Here is a 16,898-nt window from a genome sequence, read left to right as displayed (position 1 = left end):
AGTACTGTTGTTTCCTGGTTCTCATGTAAGGCTGAGGATGTGGAGGGTCTGATTGGGGATAGTAATTGGTATTCGTTCCTGGGAATCGAGGCCTGCCCCTGCCTCTCACTAAAAAAGGCTGCTGGTTTTGTGCTCTAGTGAATCTCCCTGGGAACTGATCTCTTGGGTTCCTGTCTTGGTAGCCATATTCAGATTCCTCTCCTCCTGCTATCGCCTCATAGTCTGAGTCAGAGGAATTTGTTTCTGAAAAGTTAAGAATCCTTCCTCTTTTGTTGGCCCTTGAATTATATTGTGCTTGATCAAAAGGCCTCGCCCCAAAATGGGCTTGATCACTTTGCCCTTCTTGGAAACAATCTGTTCTCAGATATGGATAGATTTTTTCATGTGTAAACCATCTCATATCTTTTTTCAACTTATCCGTTTTCTTTTTTATAAGATAGTTATAAAATTCTACTATCTCTTCATTTATATCCTGTAGCGTTTTTTAGCCTCTTCCACTGCTGGACTGGCTTTAAGTTTTTCTTCTAGCTCTAAGATTTCCTTATGGAGTATGACCACCATCTCTCGTACGGTTTCTATTATCAAGAGCATCCAATCTCTTGAGCAGCGGTTGGCAATAAGCGACCACCGCTCAAGAAATCTACGCACCTCAACAAACAAGGCAGGCTTATTCCTCACTCTAAGTCCTGTTGGGATAACTCCTGATTTCAAATATTCACACATAAAGAATGCGTGCGACTCCAAACGTTTGGCCTTCTTTTTTAGGTTGAGTAATTTTAACCATTCGCTGTTGGTATTAGGTGATGGATTAGTGTTGACTATGTTGCTACCAGAAATTTGGCCCAACATGTTCGCAAAGTCCTCATCCGAGAAACCTGGAACACTTGACAACATGTCCGTTATTAGAAGACATTGGATTAAACAGTCCTGTTGTACTGTGCTGCTGTAAAATAAGCTATTGTTTTTGTATACACCTGTTTCGTCTTTACACTTCTGCCTTTCCCCTTCATAGCAGCTGGCTGGGTCCTTATTCCAGCATTTTAAGCGTCATCCTGGGCAACCATGGACCTTGTTGTGGCACAGATGCACGCAGGTAACCCCAAAATATTCAAATGAGCCTTGAGCTCCACTTCCTTCCAGGTAGTCTGTGCAAGGTCAATACCACGCAAACAGTCCACAGGCATGGCAGGGCTCACTGCAAATTTCAGACCTGAACCCCCCCACTCAAATGGAACAAGGGCCACTGGATACTGACCCTCTCTGTTGTCAGCCACCACAACCTGGTGGAATGCATTGGGAATCACGTGCTCTAGGGACATCGGCTGACTCCTTACCATAGTCCTGCTGACACCTGTATCCCTCAGAGCCTCTGTTGCACGGATCCTGCTGGTAAAGCAGGACTGTGTGTTATAATGACAAGACGTCAGAATGTAGGGTCTCAGTCTGTCTACAACATCAGTACCTGTCAGTCCAATCCGAGACTAGCTCATAGTGCCTCACCTGAACTCCTAACCTCTCCACAGTAACAACTGATTTCGGCAACCTCGAACATGACACTCTGGTCCTCAAGGGAACCATGGAAACAGATCTTACCACTTTCGCTGTTCACTCAAGCAGGCCCATGGTAGACACAAGAAAGACATAACGTTTGTTTACAATACATTTATTGAAACTATCGTAGTCTAACAGGTAACAAATGTGCTGCGATTATTAGGCAAATTAGGATAAAACAAAGTAACCAGCATTACACAAAAAGAGGATATATATCCGACCATGGCAAATTAACTATCTAGATCTATCCTTACTCTTAGAGCACAGTGTTGGTGTTATTTGTAAGATCTCTGGGATTAGCCGAAGACCCTATAGCACAGTGTTGGTGTTATTTGTAATATCTCTGGGATTAGCCGAAGACCCTATACATGATAGTGTAGTCTGGTGTCCGCATCGAGAACATAAACTCAGCTTGCACAGGGCTGAATGTCAAGCAATGCAATCATTCCAGCACAGTCCTCACCGCCGGAATACTCCTTTCTGACCACCAAGAAGACATGTTACATTTTATATAATAATAACTGCTGTGTTGGAAAATGCATCTGTGCAACAATGTTATGTCTAAGCATTAGAAGCTGTGGTTAATGAATAATGCAAAAGAATACCCTATGTTGTTATGTATTCCGTCTAGCTTTGTATGAAATGTGCAGGCTGTATCCCAAGAAGAGCCACTAAATAACAAGCAACATGTACAGCATATTCCTAGAATAATGTCGCAAAAGCAAATATGTGACATACGACCAAGCAAAGCAGAGTTCGCCTAAAATGTGAAAATAAGGGACAACCACAGTGGGTCCAAAAGGGACATCACTACACTTCCATACCTTGCCCATTGACGGTTACCCATTGCCTAAACTTTGTAGTATTAGAGGGCACTTGGATCTTAGGAACCATCTCACTTTCACCCAGGGACACTATGGTAACCCCACTACACTTCCCAGCATTAACTGGCACAAACTCCTCCCCCAGCACTATACTCACCACCCCTGGAACTTTTCCTCCAGTGGCAGGTTTTGCTCTTTTTGGACACTTGTTTGGGTAGGTTTTCTTCTGGTGGCCGGATTATGAATGGGACTTTTTCTCTTATTGGTTAATTTGGAGGCCTAAAGAGAATTCCTTATTTTTGTCTCCCCCTTCTTCTGTTCAGAACTCTAACCCCTCTTTTGGGAGTTCCCCCTCAGAAGCCTTCTTTTATACTTGCATGCTGGTCTAGATGCCCGCCTCCTCAGCAAGCTTCCCGAGGTCCGAAAACTTGCTATCAACCTGGTGTGGGCGCAACTCTAGATAACAAATACCAAGCAAGGGCTCCTTAAAAATCCAGTTGTACAGCCCTGAATAATCCTTAAACTTACTGCCCCTCACTCAGCCCTTCGGTGCCTTACTAGTATAATCCAAGAAATCCATCCAGGCCTGTGACGTGCGTGAGGCTGGCCTAGAGCGATTGATTGCCTATACTTTTAAGGGCTCAACCCAAACTTACTAAGATGGCCTTCATTACAGTGAAGAATGTCTGGTCCCCACTTCTAGTGTCATGAGTGTATCCCTTCCCACTGTGGATATGTACCGCCATAAACTACCACCCCAAGTCTCCTCTGGGACTTTGTGCACTCCTATAGCCGCTTCATATATTTCAAACCACTTAGCTATATCATCCCCTACCACATAGCCGGGCCCCAAGTCTTTGAGAATACGAATTCTGGTTTCACTAGTGGACATTTTGGGATTGCTGTAGGGCTCTTATGTCCAGTTCCTTTAGATTAGGCTCACGGGCAGTTTCTTCTTCTCAAGAGCTGCTTGCATTTTGGTAAGCTCCAGCTTGAGCCTCCTCTCTTCCCTCCTGCCTTCCAGCTCCTGAGGACAGGTTCCTGGCAAATGAAATGCTGCTGCCTGCTCTAGGGGCACCAGCTGCGTTAGACCAAATGCTTGCTTCCCTCTCCTCAGCCAGTTCCAACACATTATCTAGGCACCTCATCCTCCTCCATAATTTCTTGCTTCTCCTCTTCTGAGACCTCAGACCCTGTATCCTGGACCTCTTCCCAGGCTCTCAAAGCCTTCTGCAGATCCACTGTCGTATGTATTATTCCATGAATTGTGCTATGGTGTTTATGTTCATATTAGCTTAGTAAACTGCTTACTTGTCTCCTAGCAGTAAAGAATGCCTGAGCCTCTCTTTCCTCTTTTGTTTAAATTGTAAGTGTTTGTGTACCAATTGATTTTTTCTTTAATATAAATATATTAAAGTATTCTTGTCCGGACGGACAAACTAATATAGATCTCATTGCATTTCTATATTTTTTCCCTTTTTCTCATCCTTGTTTTGTGAGGGACCACTGTTTGTGTAAAATATACGTACCCAAGGTCCCTGACCAATTCAAATTGGTTTCCCTTGTCTACTCATAACACTTTCTAAAAGTGGCATTTCTAAAATAGTAATGTTGAATCCATCTTTACCAGTAAGAAGCATTTACCATCAATATTTCAAATACATAAAACATGGCATAGCTACTGCTTTCTAAACAGGAATTACAGCTTAAAGTTTATTAAGGAATTCCTAATGTAAACATATGAGAGAAGTAGGCCTCACAGTAGTGAAAAACTAATTTGGGTTTTTGTCACTATCAGGACATGTAAAGATTAAAAGTACATGTCCTAACTTTTACTTACACAGCACCCTGCCATATGGGCTACCTATGGCCTACCTTAGCAGCAACCTATATGTAGTAACAGGGAAATTTAAGGCTTAGCCAGTAGTTTTAAATGCCAAGTCGGAGTGGCAGTAAACTGCACACACAGGGCCTGCAATAACAGGCCTGAGACAGGTTTGAAAGGCTACTTGGGTGAGAGGCACAATCAGGGTTGCAGGCTTACCAGTAGCATTTAATTTACAGGCACTGGGTATATGGTATACCACTTTACAAGGCACTTATCAGTAAATTAAATATGCCAATTGTGTATATACCAATGACGATACTCAGACTGTAGTGGCGGTTACAAATCAGCCGAGTACCATTGGAAAACAATTCCATGACTGTATGGCAGCAGTCAGCACCTGGATGAGCAGTAACTACTTTCAACTGAATTTCAACATAACTGAGGTGGAACTGTTCTAAAATTATCCCTGTTTTTGGTCTCCAAGTTGGTGGCCAGAAGAGTTGGGCTGTTTAACTAAGCCGACTGATAAAGATAAAAAGTTTTGGAGTGATCCTAGATAACAAGCTCTGCTTTTCTAGTTAAGTTGACGCTTTAACATCATCCACTTTTCTCTTTTTAGAAAGATCAAAACGATCTTAGATTTTATTCCTCCTAACTCCCCAAAAAGTGTAAAATCGACCTTTAATTATGGCCAGACTAGACTACTGCAACAGCCTATATCTGAATTTACAGCAACACCTAACAAAAGTGCAGGTGTTGCAAAATACTGCAGCAAGAGTACTCTCACACACCCACATTTACCTGGGTGAGAAATGTTATTAAAAAACTGCATTGGCTGCCAGTGAAAAGCAGGAAAAATGTTTATGCACTGTGCATTGCTTACAAGACACTACATAACTAGGGATTCTTCTAATTCACTCACATGTTTAGGTGGTATATATCCATTAGGACACTTAGATCTGCCAATTCTAAATCCTTGGTAGTACCCAGGTTTAAAAAAGATGACTTGGGGAGGCAGAAGTTTCTTCACAGGAGCTATTGTGGCATGGAATGAACTTTCTTTGAATATCCATACGGCCACAAACTTGCTGACCTTTAGAAAGGCCTTGAAACCAGGCTCTTCATTAATTATACAACAGCAAGGTCACTCGGAACCTATTAAGCCTAGATCAGGGAGCTAGTGCCAGGACACCTCAGGGTAACCGTGCGCTCTATACATTCAATTAACATAACATTACCATGTTTAGGAGAGAAGCATATGCATTTTAGCACTTGTCATCGGTGGTAAAATGCTCAGAGTCCTAAGACCAACATAAAGAATCAGCAAATAGAGGAGGTAAGCAGGAAAAGGTCTGGGGATAGACCACCCTAAGACTGACAGGTCTAACAGATGCTTCCTCCCCATGTGGATTTTTTTATGTCACATTAGATCGCTCTGTTACACTCCAGGCAATTGAATGGTTTTTCCCCATGTGGATTTTCTGGTGTTGCAATAGCCCACATTTTGTCTTAAACGCCTGATCACATTCAGTACATTTATATGATGTTAGACTAGTGAGCAGTGTCTTTTGTATTATTAGTCAATTCTAGTAAATGCTTTGCCACATTCAGCACATTCATATGGTTTCTACCCGGTGTGGATGTTTTGGTGTTGTGCTAGTTGTTGCCTTACAAAGTAGGCCTTGTCACATTCTATGAATTCATAAGGTTTTTCCCATGTGGATTTACTGGTGTTGCACTAGTTTTTCATTTCTGATAAATTGTCACATTTAGAGCATTCATATAGTTTCTTGTCAGTGTTTAGTTTCTGATGATTGATTAGGCTTTGCTTGGTAACAAATGCTTTGCCTCATTCAGTGCATTCAAATGTTTTCACCCTAGTGTGGGTTTTTTGATGCGCTGTCAACTGCGTCTTTCTAATGAATGCCTTTTCACATTCAGTACATTTAAATGGTTTCTCCCCTGTGTGAACTTTCTGATGTTGCATTAGCTCGTTGTTTGTAATAAACACCTTGTCACATTCATTGCATTCATACCGTTTCTCCCCAGTGTGTACTTTATGGTGTTGCGTTAGTTCTCCCTTTGTAATGAATGCCTTGTCACATTCAGTACATTCATATGGTTTCTCCCCAGTGTGGATTTTCCAATGTCGCGTTAGGTTACCCTTTGTACTTAAAACCTTATCACATTCACTGCATTTACACTGTTTCTCCCCAGTGTGGATTTTCTGATGGACTATTAGTTTTTTATTAGTAAAGAATGACTTGTTGCATTTAGTACATTCAAATGGTTTCTCCCCTGTGTGAACTTTCTGATGTTGTATTAGCTCTTTGTTTGTAACAAACGCCTTGTCACATTCATTGCATTCATATGGTTTCTCCCCAGTGTGGACTTTATGGTGTTGCGTTAGTTCTCCCTTTGTAATAAATGCCTTGTCACATTCAGTACATTCATATGGTTTCTCACCAGTGTGGACTTTGAGGTGTCGCTCAAGTCGATCCTTCCTAGCGTAGGCCTTATCGCATTCAGTGCATTCAAATGGTTTCTCTCCAGTGTGGATTTGCTGGTGTTGAGTTAGTTCATTCATTGTAATGTAGGCCTTGTCACATTCAGTACATTTATATGGTTTCTCACCAGTGTGGACTTTGTGATGACGCCTTAGTCTGAATGCCTTACCACATTCAGTGCATTCATATGGTTTCTCTGTAGTGTGGAATTTCTGATGAACCGTTAAGGATTCCTTTCTACTAAATGCCTTGCCACATTTAGCACATTCATATGGTTTTTCCCCAGTGTGGATTTTCTGATGTCTTATTAGGCCTGCCTTTAAACGGAATGCCTTATCACATTCACTACATTCATATGTTTTCTCACCAGTGTGGACTGTCTGGTGGCTCAATAGCTGTTCCTTTTTAATGAATGCCTTGTCACATTCAGTACATTCATATGGTTTTTCCCCAGTGTGGAGTTTCTGATGATGCATTAAGTTTTGCTTGCTAATGTATGCCTTGTCACATTCAGTACATTTATATATTTTTTGTCCCGTATGGACATGCTGATGTTGCGTTAACTGTCTCTTTGTAACGAACGCCTTATCGCATTCACTACATTCATAGGGTTTCTCCTCGGTGTGAACCATCTGATGGAGTATTAGGTTTCGACTAGTAAAGAATGACTTAAGGCATTCAGTACATTTGTATGGTTTTACTCCTGTGTGGACTTTCTGGTGGTGAACAAGCTGTTGCTTTCTAATAAAAGCCTTATCACATTCAGTACATTCATATGGTTTCTCCCCAGTGTGGATTTTCTGATGTAGCTTTAGCTTTGCGTTTGTAATAAACGCCTTGTCACATTCAGTACATTTATATGGTTTCACCCCTGCATGGATTTTCTGATGTTGTGTTAACACTTTCCTTTTAATGAATGCCTTGCCACATTCAATACATTCATATGGTTTCCCCCCAGTGTGGACTTTCTGGTGCCACACAAGTCGATCCTTTTTAGAGTAGGCCTTATCGTATTCAGTAGATTCATATGGTTTCTCACCTATGTGGAGTTTTTGAGGTTGCAATAAATGTTCTTTCAGTCTAAATGCCTTGTCACGTTCTGTGCATTCATAGGATTTATTACTAGTGTGTAAATCCAGCCGGAGGGCTTCTTACCGGAGGGCACACGCTGGCATAGTCGCTCCTGGGTCCCTGACGCTGCAGTCTCGCCGCCACCGCTTTCCACCTCGCGGCTTGAGACTACAGCTCCCAGGGAGCTTAGCGGACACTTCCTGATTCCGCCCACAGCGCGCCCGGAGGCGCTACTTGAAGAGGACGTTCCCTCCCCGTCGCGGGACGCGCGCGGGAGGGCGCCGGGCTAAGCCCGGGCAAAGGGCGGGCCCTCTGTGGCCCTCAGAGGCACGATGAGGATGGGACGGGGCCACCACTCATCGCCATTTCTTTAAGGTACTTTCTTGTTACCCATTGGGTAACCGCTATTTTGGAACTGTGGCTACAGAAAACACTGTTGGGACTATTTGCTATTTTTCAAGCTATCATTGTCAATTGTGTCTGTTGTTTCGCGTAGTAACCCATTTCTCCGAATAAGGACAAGCAACTGTCAGCATGTTTCCAAGGGGTACCCGCAGCAAAACAGCTGCCACTGTGACCGGCCCCATTGACCTTTTTATAACGAAGGCCAATGATGCCATCAATCAGGGCATTAGCCTTTTAGAACGCAGGGTATCACTAGATCTGGCACATGCCAAACGCTCCTCACTTGGGCTTATTGCCACCGCCACTACACCTGCACATGCTATGCCTAATAACATCAGACCCCTACTCGACGTATGTGCTGACATCCATACCATCCCTAGCGAGGTTAACCTTTCAGCCTCCATTCCCCTGTTAGATTCTGTCACCGATATCAGCACAGACTTGGAAAAAAACCCTGATCTACCCATAAACCCCTCTCCCAAAGTAAAATCTGCTGACAACACCAGGCAACTGAGAGGTAGACGTGAGGGTGCTGTTCAAAAACAGAAATCACATGCACCAAAGCCCCGGATCACCACGGTCAGGAAACATGGCCGGGCACATAGGAAATCTGTGAGAAATACCAATTCTGTCCCTAACCACAACACGACCAGGGTTACGGTAATATCTCAGGGGGATGAAAGTGAAATGGTCCAGCATGGTACAACAATGGATACAAATGACAACACAGACAAGGCATACAACCCTATGCTGGAAAGTTTGGGGGAGCTACTAAGTATCTATTTATCTCCCATCGAAAATAGGCTCAGTCGAATAGAAAACCAACTAGTTGAATTGAGTAGCCCCCTTAAGAACTTCCTAAAGGAAGGTCCTGCAAAACGTGCAAATAACAGCAACACCACTAAAATAGCAAGCTCCAAAATAAATATTCCACAAGCACCTCCAACTATCCCAAATAACGCACACAAAGTTGCACCTGCCGCATTGGCTAATGGTCCAACTACTAATCAAAAAGCAGCAACATCGCACACTAATAGCGCGCCCACAGACAAAAGGAAGGACCCTGGCACTAATACCAACATTAACACTATACCCACCACAGGTCACCCTGCAACTTCAACAAGCAACCCTACCGCGGCCCAACCCATTTCAAAAACACCTAGACAAGTTCCTGCCCGAATCAACCTCCCACCGGAATGCGGCGCATATGTATTAGTGTTAGTAAATGTCACCAAATTGAGAAAGGATCAGGATGAAAACCCAACATCACTTAAAAATAAAACCTTGCACTGGTTAATTGCTAACTGCAATTACCCTATTGATGGTGCAAGGGAGATTATTAACACACAGCGAGTGGGTTGGATAGGACCACTCAGGAAAAAATTTGAGGGCGACTGTGTCACTATAAGCTTTAGAAATCCACAATGGGCAGAGAAAATCCTTGCCAACGCCCCATTACCATCGCCCTGGGAATTCAACACCACACTCCTTCCCTTAGGATATTTCTATCGACATCTGATACCCCCCGAACAAGCCACGGCTAATTTCCCCACTAATTTCCCCACTAATTCTTTTCAGGATCCGAATTTTGGAGCAAGGATTAAATCACCCTTTTTTGCCCAGATTCAGAACTCTAATGTCGCCCACTCCAACAACCGCAACTGGCACCCACAACCCCTAATGCCAATCCTAACCCCCAACCCTCCACAGCTCTTTCAAGCCCCAACTATGCATCAGAGCAACTATAGAGATAGGCCCTACCCAATCTCTAATCCGTTCCAGTTTGCACAGATGACTGAAGTTAGGCCAATGTATAACATCCCCACTTATAATCGGTTCGATTATTTATCATCTCTAGACGAACAGGATTGACTGAGTATATCCCCTAACAAAGAAATGTGCAACGATGCAAAAGTCTGTAACTCAGAGGGGGTTATAACCCCAGCTGTATTGCACCACGTCAAAACTGCTGTTACAGAAATTATATTGTCGGATAGTATCCTGGCCATTTCCAACGAACCACCCAATCATGACAATGGGAATATTGGGAGTACACTCGTCAAACATGGAACCAAACATGGCCTATCAATTCTAAGCTGGAACGTTGCAGGTTTAGAATCTAAGATCTCGGACCCTGCTTGGATCGAACTAATTAATGATGCAGACATACTTATGTTCCAAGAAACTTGGGCTGTTGAAAATCTGTATATTGAAGGCTACCACTGCTTCAGCTTGACATCAGTAAAACCTAGCCTTGGCCGAGCAGTAGGCGGTCTTTTTATGGGGATCAGAATTTTGGCAGGCGGTACAATTAGAGATCTGAAGCTGGATAACCTTGCCAATTCCAATATTCAAATTCTGGAATATAAATTGAAAACAAAGACCACAATTTATTTAATAAATTTTTATAATAATGATCTTTATGGTGTGCCGAACAAAAACTTTGTTGCATTATCTAAGGTTTTAAACATGATTGATTGTTCCCTGTCAGTAGATACCAAGACTAGCATTCTGATTGGGGGTGATTTTAACGTGAAACTTATAGAGAATTATGGATCTACTAACCTTGATTATTGTAATGACCGCAGGAGTTTGGAACTGATCAGCATACTTTCTGATTTTGATCTTGTTGATGTAATGAGTGTAGGGTATGATATGAATTTTCCTTATGCTTCTACGTTTAAGGGCAGGGATAACGGTTCAATTATCGATTACATATTTACATCACCTCTGTTAACAGATTGCTTAATTAAAACTTCTGTGGTGCAAACGTCTTTCAGTGATCACAACCCATTGTTAGCTATTTTTAATTTTGTACCCAGTCCAATTTTTATGAATTTAAACGGGGCAAGGGACATTACAACCTCAATTGACGGCCTTCGCCTTAAATGGAGGGGAATTGATTGTGGGGCCATCATAGACATGATTCAGGAGGAACATCCTGATCTGCTGAAACGCCTCTCTTCCCCAAGCACAAACAATGAAAAATTGATCACAGACTTTGAAGCTTTATGCTCAAATATAAAAATCCTCCTGTCAGTCCCACTCCCTACTGAACTCAAAGAGCCACGGTGGTTTGATACATCTTGCTCCGTGGCCAATAGAGACTTAAGAAAGGCCCTTTCTGCTAAACCCAGATGTAAAGATGTAGTCCGAGCTGCCAGGAAAAACTACAAAGACAAAATATCGGAAAGGAAGGCAATCTTGCTCTCCGAACATTGGGATAAGCTGGTCATCAGTGCTAATCTGGGCGGCAGCGCCCCATTTTGGTCGGCTGTCAGGAGAACGAGGGAAATGGGCAAAGAGCTTACACAAATTAGCTGCAATATAACCAGTGCAGCCTGGGAGACCCATTTTTCTAATATTTATGCCGCCCCCTCTGACGAGCAACTTCTCCCTAATATGGGCCAAACAGAAGGCTTAGAGATTTTGGACCAAGAAGTCAGGAAAGCCATAAAAGAAAGTCTAGGTAATAAGGCGCCTGGACCGGACGGCTTCCCTATTGATATTATCAAATACAATGCTGCGCTTTGGACACCAATACTCGTTAACATCTTTAACAGTCTCCCACGAGTAACCATGCCTGCCACCTGGGCTACTAGTATCATCGTTCCCATTTATAAAAAGGGAGACAGATCAGACCCAGCAAATTATCGTCCTATTTCCCTCCTGGATAATACTTTAAAAATACTAGGACGTATAATTTATAATAGGGTACTGGAATGGGCGTCTGATACTGACTTTTTAGATCCTTGTCAGATGGGGTTCAGGAGCGGGGTAGGAACAGTCGAGCAATGTTTAAATCTAAAATTGATAATCGAAAAATATTGCATTGCCCGCTCATCCCCTGTATACCTAGCTTTTATGGATCTTTCATCTGCTTTCGATCTTGTGAACAGATCTAAGCTTTGGTTAATTCTCCTGTCGAACGGTCTTGATGCCACCCTCGTTAGATTCTTAGCCTATCTCCATACTGACCTGAAAGCCCGGGTACGTATCGGGATGGGCGGAGAGGTATCAGGAGCCATCGAGATAGGGAGGGGGGGTGAGACAGGGGTGCGTTTTAGCACCCCTGCTGTTTATTATTTATATTAACGGCTTGTCCAATTGTCTAAAGGAAGCTACCCCTGATGTCCAAACAATTCTAGGCAACCCACTACCCGTGCTTTTATATGCAGACGACGCTGTCCTTATGGCACGCACACCCAATGCTTTACGTCTGCTTGTATATAGTTTTGTAAATTTTATGGAGGGACTGGATTTGAAAGTAAATTTTAAAAAGTCTTTTATTATGTCCTGTGGGCCGGGCAAAAGGAAACTCAGCACAATTCGAATTGGAACAGATAAATTAGAATCTGTCCATAAGTTTCCTTATCTGGGGTTGGTTTTCGCTGCGAACAGCTCGTGGAGTGGGCATGTGGCCCACGCCACGAGCAAGTTCTCGAAAGCCAACAATTCTGTCCTGAGTCTCCCCCGCCCAAAGAAAATCGGCGCCACAAAGGCCATTGTTAAAATTTTTAAATTACAGTGTTCTCCTGTTGCCACGTATGGAGCCGAAGTCTGGGGATCGGTCAGCAGCACCAGTGTCCAAAGAGAGGAAAACCGTTTCTGCAGAAAATTGCTGGGTGTACCGATCTCCTCTTCTAATTTTATTTGCCATAATGAACTCAACCTCCCCTTCATAAGTGATTTTATCAAAGCAAGACCAGTTCTCTTCTGGATCAGAATCTGGAGGAATGACGCTGCTGTCCTTACACAAAACATCATTAAGGATTGCCTAAATTGTGAAAATGGCATGCAGGTCCCCTGGTTTAAAGAAGTTTTTAAAACACTAAATGAAATTGGTAGAGGTATTTTGTTCACTGACCCAACGGCTATCGAATTAAAGGATAAATTCGAGGTCCAAAAGGCACTTTATGCTCTTTATCGTAATGAACGGCTTGGAAGAGAATCTCAGAAATCCAGGGTCAAGAAATACATAGGAAATGGTCTCTGTATGCAAATTATGCCGCCCTACCTCTCCCTTCCCATGTCAAACTGGGAGCGATCTTTATTATTTCGTCTAAGGGCAGGAACTGTGAAATTTTTGCTGTCTTTTCCTTTGGGGTACCAACATTGTATAGATCTCACCCCCTGCCCTTGCGATGGTATAAGTACTCAAGATGATTTGCATTTTCTGTTTTTCTGCAAATTTTATATGAGATATATTAAATGGCTTTTAACCCCATATTTTAGAAAATTCAGACCTCTCACACTTCAGGAATCTTATATGTTGCTGCTTACCCTGGACACTGATGAATTGACCTTTCGTACCAGTTCTTTTTTAAGATTAGCCATACGTGCACGCAAGTCAATGGAAAGTCCCTGAAATCAGAATCAGTCATAATGATACTACTGCATAAACTTTATTAGATAATGAAATTTACTGCTTAATTACTGTATGAACTACCTTGTTATTATGGAATGTTTTTATATAATTGTTTTGTATTATAAGTACATGTGTGTTTTGCTGTGTTCGGTACTTTTATGAATTTTATCAAATTCGAATAAAGGTCTTTTTGAACTTTGAACTTTTACTAGTGTGGACTTTTTGATGAGATATTAGGTTTCTATTTGTAAAGGAAGACTTATCGCATTCAGTACTTTCATACGGTTTCTCCCCAGTGTGGACATTCTTATGTTTCATTAGCTCTTCATTTGTAATGAACGCCTTGTCACATTCAGTACATATACATGATTTCTCTCTTGCATGGACTTTCTGATGTTGTGTTAACTGTCCCTCTGTAATGAATGCCTTGTCACATTCAATACAATCATGTGGCTTCTCCTCAGTGTGGACTTTCTGGTGCTCCACTAGTGGATCCTTTCTAGAGTAGGCTTTGTTGCATTCTGTACTTTCATATGGTTTCTCCTCAATGTGGATGTTCTGATGTTGCATTAGTTCTTCATTTGTAATGAACGCCTTGTCACATTCAGTACATACAGATGGTTTCTCTCCTGCATGGACTTTCTGATGTTTAATTAACTGTCCCTTTGTAAAGAATGTATTCTGACATTCAGTGCATTCATGTAGTTTGTCTCCTGTACGGATTTTCTGATGTTTCATTTGTTTTCCCTTTCTAATGAATACCTTGTCATATTCATTGTTATCTTTTTGTTTCTCTCCAGTGTGGAGTTTCTGATGATTCATTATGTTTCCTTTTTAATGAAACCTTCTTGCATTCAGCACATTTATATGGTTTCTCACCAGTCTGGAGTTTTCGATGTTGCATTAAGATTTTCTTTTAAAGTCAATTCTGTGTCACATTCAGTGCATTCCAATGATTTCTCGGCGATGTGGAGCTTCTGATGTCGCCTAAAGCATTTCTTTAGAATGAAACCCTTGGCACAATTAAAACATTGGATGATTTCCGCTCTCTGTGTCCCGCCTGATGTATGTTTTGAAATCCTTTTTTTAATAAAGAGTTTTCACATTAAAAATATGAATAGGAACTTTCCATTATGTGGATGGTGAATTAAAACCGATATCTCTTGTTCCTCACTTCCTTATTAAATTCAATACATTTGCACATTCTTGGTAGCATTCCGATGTGCCAAAGTCAAGCATTTAAAATGTCATGCTTTTATACATTTTACAGGGATTTAAAATGTTATGCTTTTATACGTTTTTGAAGGAAAGCTTTAGTTCATAGTGTGGTCGTGTATCTGTGTATAACACAAAATAGTTTAGCGCTCCTTCAAAAGTTAAATGCTTTTAAATTTATTAGGCACATATTGCCTCTCCAAAGTGCAGTATTGGCAGTCAAATAAGATCACATCTCTTGGAAGCACTTCCAACATAGCAACAATCTTAGACCTTGCTTCTGTAGTTTTGGATTCTTTGTGCCCGCAAACTCATTCTTGAGACCTTATTGCTGCCATGGGAAGTTGCATTTACCTTAAACCTTGTAAAAACTGTTGTTACACACTATTTATTTCAAACACTTTAACGTTTGATCCATTTTCTTTCATGTTGTATTTGTTTTACCTGTTAAGGTGACAAAAACACATTTTGAAAGAGTTACAAGTCAATTCCACATATGTTTGAAACCGTTATGAAGGCAAAATCAAATATACGCATAAAGGACATAAATGATGAAAGGATGTGTAAAATAAAACTGTTTCAGCAGTTGAACTTCTTTATTTAAATTAACTGGTAGAACAAACAGCACTAAATATCAGTTGATCATGAAGGAGAGTGAAAGTCGGTCAGTTCTACATCCAACTGCCAAAAAGGACTGAAATTAAAACTCTGCTCCCAACAGAACGAGGGCAGAGGGAAACAAACAGGGGTAGAAGCAATGTAACCACAATAAAACAACTAAAATTAGTATATATAACAATGTGCGGCCACTCTGATCCCATCTCTTCCACAACATGAAATAGATAGGAGGTTCACATCTAGCACATATACGTCTCGTACTACTCCATGATACTAATCAAAATTATAAAAGTAATGAAGATTAGAAGGAATGTCGCTCAGTGAATTTGTAAAAACATAAAAGGGTTAAGTCTCAAGTAAAGTGACTATTACTACCTTCTGCTATTTCATACAAAACAGTACAAGGAAATGAGGGGTGTTCCATAAATACCTCCCAATACATCCCACCCTATTTATTTATTTATGCCCATATGCCGCTTTATGTGCCACGTGCAGCACACAGATAACATAACATAACGTGTATTTGTAAAGCGCACATTCACCCAGAGGTCTCTTGGCGCTGAATAACAAATGTTCATTGTTACCCAACTCATTTTATCGACCTCAGATGGATGAAGGGCTGAGTGGACCCGCCGGATTTTGAACCTCTGACCATGAGGTCGAACACAGGCCCCCTGCAATGGACGCATTAGTCCACTGAGCCCCCAAACCCATAACCAAAGAGATATAGAGGAAGAAAACAGAGCAGTAATTGGGGAAGGAATAATAAACTAATATACAGAAGTAGCTTATTTTAGAAAATACCCTGCAAAGCGCAGGGCAGAACAACAACACAGGGAAACAATTCTCACAAATCAGTGAAGTCACTGACATATTAAAAGGTACTGTGCATTTTAGAGTGAAAGGAGGAGGACCTATTATCAGACCACTGGTCACAAAGGCTGACTTTCCCCTAGTGTTTCCCTGAAACTTAGACTATGTCTAAAACTTCTCTTCCCGTATAGTTCATTTATACATCTACAGGTAACTGTTTTCATAATAAAGGTTATAATATTGCCTTAGTTAGGAAACTAAATGTATAAAAAGTACATAAGAAGCACAGTATTTAAATAATAATAAAAACAGATGAGTTCAAATGGATTGCAGCTAGTGAATTCTTGGCCCTTCAAGTTGGCCCGGGTGCTGCCCGCTTCTTAAGTGGTCTCCCGCTTTACCCTTGCATGCTCTTCACTTTTACCATTTCTCTCAGAGGTTGTATGAATACATTCATTAGATGTTATCCAAAGGATCCACAATTCCTTCCATTAAACATATCCCTAAGATCCCCCAAGGCACTACATACCTTCTTCAATTTCTCATGGTGATTTCTGGCACCAATGTTTGCCCAGAGATCTCACACCTTCTCCAGTGTCCCTGGCTCTAATGTTCGCTCAGGGATCTCACAACCTAATGTCAGACACATGGACCACTGGCTCTATGGTTTTGCCTAATCTCCTTTTACGCTAGCCCCA

The 16,898-nt window shown here is 41.6% G+C and overlaps 1 long non-coding RNA gene and 1 pseudogene across 1 annotated transcript in view; both read right to left on the bottom strand.

Moving 5' to 3' along the window:
- Positions 1-5,403: 5,403 nt before the first annotated feature.
- LOC144763090 (uncharacterized) lies at positions 5,404-14,793 on the bottom strand (annotated as a pseudogene).
- A 137-nt stretch (positions 14,794-14,930) lies between these two features.
- LOC144762096 (uncharacterized) overlaps positions 14,931-16,898 on the bottom strand; it is a 100,363-nt gene continuing 98,395 nt past the window's right edge. Inside the window, exon 3 of the long non-coding RNA XR_013596046.1 lies at positions 14,931-15,213. This is a non-coding gene — a long non-coding RNA (uncharacterized LOC144762096). The remainder of the gene's footprint in view (positions 15,214-16,898) is intronic.

Source organism: Lissotriton helveticus, chromosome 6 (genome assembly GCF_964261635.1).
Source record: "Lissotriton helveticus chromosome 6, aLisHel1.1, whole genome shotgun sequence".
Classification (NCBI taxonomy): Eukaryota; Metazoa; Chordata; class Amphibia; order Caudata; family Salamandridae; genus Lissotriton; species Lissotriton helveticus.
The sequence above is the reverse complement of the archived record's forward strand: the minus strand, read 5'-3'. Positions and strand labels throughout refer to the sequence as shown.